General features: G+C 33.4%; 1 pseudogene; it reads right to left on the reverse strand.

The window, feature by feature from the left end:
* Positions 1 to 287: 287 nt before the first annotated feature.
* LOC112862567 (cytochrome c oxidase subunit 6B1 pseudogene) lies at positions 288 to 549 on the reverse strand (annotated as a pseudogene).
* Positions 550 to 3,852: the final 3,303 nt, after the last annotated feature.

Consider the following 3,852-nt stretch of genomic DNA (forward strand, 5'->3'; position numbering starts at 1 on the left):
CTACTTTGTGGTGTTTGCTTACATATTCCTAAATCCTTTCAAAGCATTGATAGCTTTTGGTGTGTTATTTTTAGATATTTTATATTTACTTTATGTTAAAGTAGGTAAAACCTCTAGTTCTTTTTTCTTCTTTTCTTTCTTTCTTTTCTTTTCTTTTTTTTTCCTTTCCTTTTTTTTTTTTTTTTTTTTTTTCACTTTTCCAACGAGTGTTTATCATTGGCTAGGCCATGATTCAGGATCCCAGAGTTGGAATCACCATGTACTCAGGTCCTCCTTCACCACCCTGTTCAGATCTTCGCAGGAAACTTGCCTTCTGCCCTGTGGTGGTCCAGGCTGACACACAGGATATGGGGCAGAGGGACTTGTCCACATGCAGGTACCATTTGCACAGGGAGACATCACCACCCCCTTAACAGTCATTGCCTTCTCACAGTGGTGAAAGTCCCAGTGGTTCTGGCAGCAGTTCCTAATCTGGTTCTGGTTGGGGAAGTGGTTGTCAAAAGGGGCAGTCTGTTAGTTCATGATTTTGGTCTTGTTATCTTCTGCCATGCTACTGACTCTTAAAGACACCCTGAAGCACCCTCAGCAAAGATGGAACGTTTAGTTCTTTTACATTCCCCTTACAATTCACATATCAACCCAATATAGTTATAACTCAGTTTTTAAAATCCGTAGCTAGAATTATTATTATGACTTTGCAAACCTTTTTCATTGCTGAGCTAAATGGTACAGATGTAGGCTCTTTATCTGCACTTTAAAATTTTTCCTGGAGTTAATCATTGCTTTCTTCTTTTCATTTATTTTGTTTCTTTGAATCAGGAGTTAAGTTTTCTACCCCTTCCAATAGTTCTGCAAAGTTTCTCAATAGATTTCCTACTATTTAAACCTATCAAATAATCTTTCATATACTTCTTTTTAATGTAGGATTTTTCTCTTGAAACCATCCATCCTCCTCTTCTAATCTGAACAAATTACTATCTATGCTTGCCCTTGACTATGGAATTTCTTTCATATATCTGTCATGCTTGACCTCAATTTCTCAGGACTCATGTTTTTTTCTTCTTCATTTAGTCACACATTTTGAAGAGAAATTTCTCCAAAAGCTTCATGAAAAAGGATAAAAAAGAAGTAAGTAATTTTTTGAGCCTTTGAATATTTGAAAAGTCCTTATTTTTACCTTATTTTACCTGATTGATATTTTGGTTGGCTCTAGAATATAGGATTAAGAATCTTTTTTTTTCCACAAAGAATCTGGAGGGCATGGTCTTTCTCTTCTAGCATTTAATTTTGTAGTTGAGTAATCCATTCCCAGTCTTTTAAAGTAATTTTATTTAAAAAAAATCTGGAAGCTATTAGGGTCTTTTCCTTCCTTCTCTCTCTTTCTTTCTTTCTTTCTTTCTTTCTTTCTTTCTTTCTTTCTTTCTTTCTTTCTTCTTTCTTAAATTTCATAATTAAATGAGTTGGTGTAAGTCCCTCTGCCCTTATTAATTTATTGAATATTCCATTAGTCCTTTCTATGTAGAGATTATTTTCCTTATTCTGGGAAATATTCCTCTTCATCTTTTACTCTTCAGAGTGGGGCATAATATTCTCCCCATTCTCTTCTTTGTGAATTCTTTCTGGAATAGGTACTTGCTGAATGTACAACATCTTGGATCAGTTTTCCAATTTTCTTTTTTTGCTTTTCTATTTACTGTCATTTTTGGCTTTTAAATTCTATTTTCTAGGATTTTTTTTTTTACTTTATGTCATTTATTGACTAACTCATTTATTGACTAACTCATTTATTGACTATTTTGTTTGGGTATTATTTTAAATTTCAAAGAACACTTTTTCCTTTGTTTTCTGATTATTCCTATTTTTATGAAGTCCTAATCTTGTTCCACTAAAGAAAAATCAGGATTCCTTTAATATTTTCTTCCCCCTAACCCCCGCACCATCTTAGCTTCTCTGAAGTGCACTTTACAGTTTGTTTTGGTCATTGTTTTGAATATTTCAGACTGTCCCTTGACATTCTCTGATGATCAATATATATTCAAGATGAAACATTAATAAAGAGATGGGAAGTTCTTTGTGTTGGGGCATATTTGTCCATTGGATTGGTAGATCTGTGTAATTTTTGTGGAGTGGTTGAGTGTTCCTAGAGAAAGATCCTCCAGGCTTCTGCTCTGAAATTGTAAGTCTCAGCTGGCATACGGGGGATGGATAGGTCCAGGAACTGTTTAGCTTACCACTGGGTATGGACATTTTTACTAAGTTCTCTCTTTCTCTCCCCCCATCACCATGCAGAAATTAAGTTCAATATCTTACTTCAGAATTACTTTGGGTCTTGTTTTCCAACTCTGGAACAATTTAGGTTCAGTTTCTCTTGGGAAAAAAATCATTATCTTCAGTGTACTTGAGGTGTAGTGACCTAAAAGCACAGAGAGGGGACAATCTGGGAGTCTTACTGCTTCTTTTAAACATTTATAAATATTCCTGCTGTCTTTAAATCTTTGACATGCCCACATTAAGAGATGCCTGACAACCCTGTTTGTTCTCTGTATTTAAAAATCTTGTATGGTTTGTCCTCTCTGTTTTTATCTTATTTTTGTTTCCCTTCCCCTGTGTTCATCAGTTTCATTTTTTAAATTCCACATTTGAATGAAATTGTATGATATTTGTCTTTCTCTGACTGACTTATTTTGCTTGGCATAATACACATCGTTTCATATGGTAAGATTTCCTTCTTTTTGATCACCAAGTCATATTCTATCTATCTATCTATCTATCTATCTATCTATCTATCATCTATCTATCTATCTACCACATCTTCTTCTTCCATTCAGCAGTAAATGGACATTTGGGCTCTTTCTATAATTTGGCTGTTGTAGATAGTGTTGCTATAACCATTTGGATGCATGTGCCTCTTCAAATCAGCATTTTTGTATCCTTTGGATAAATATCTAGTAGTGCAATTGGTGGGTTGTAAGGTAGTTCTATTTTTAACTTTTTGAGGAGACTGTAGAAGGGTATTTTTAAAAGAAGAATTAAGAGGAGTTTTCTTTACATCCAATTTTAAATACTTTCCTTTATTCTTCATCTTTGTTTTGCAATTCCCTCTTAATATCATCTGTTTCTTAGTCTTTTCTTTTTTCTTACCTTAAGTGCTACATTATTCATAATTATCTCACCTATTTTTTTGAAATAAACATTGTCTCAATATAGGATTATTGCCCACTGCTAAATAAATGCTGGTTTGTTTTTGTTTTTGTTTTTTTTTTGTTTTTCCCCCCACAGAGAGGTGGTCTGTTTGTCTGCCATCTTCTCCTGATCATCTTTCCCAAATATTTAAAACTGGGATAGGTTTCATTTCCACATGTAACTCTAATTCCATTGTAGCATTTACCATATTATATTGAAGTGACTGGTTTGCTTGTCTTCCTAAAATTTCACCAAGAGTAGGAGCTGCATCTCATTCATTACCGTATCCCCAGTGCTCAGCTCAATAACCTCAAATATAATAGGCACTTGGGAAATATTTGTTAAATTAATGAGTGTTAAAATGCATAGATAATTTTCACTAGTGTAAAACGGTAAAATATTTTAGTTCATTAGGCTTATGATTGTTATTATTTTGATCATTATAAGAGATAGTGAAAACTAAAAATTTTAAGATCATATCTCAGCACTAATTATCCTTTTATTCTTTCCCTGCAATTAGTGAAAATGTGACTTCCTAAATGTTTCAAAGAATACCTTTGAATAATTCTATTAATACTTTTTTTGTAGTTCCATTGCAGTTTTGTTAGCCCAAGTTGTTTTAACCTTCAAAAATTTTGCCTTTCAGGTCTTAATTCTAGTGCATTTTTA

This window comes from Puma concolor, chromosome B2 (assembly GCF_028749965.1).
Source record: "Puma concolor isolate L17-30 chromosome B2, mPumCon1.1.hap2, whole genome shotgun sequence".
In the NCBI taxonomy this organism is placed as follows: domain Eukaryota; kingdom Metazoa; phylum Chordata; class Mammalia; order Carnivora; family Felidae; genus Puma; species Puma concolor.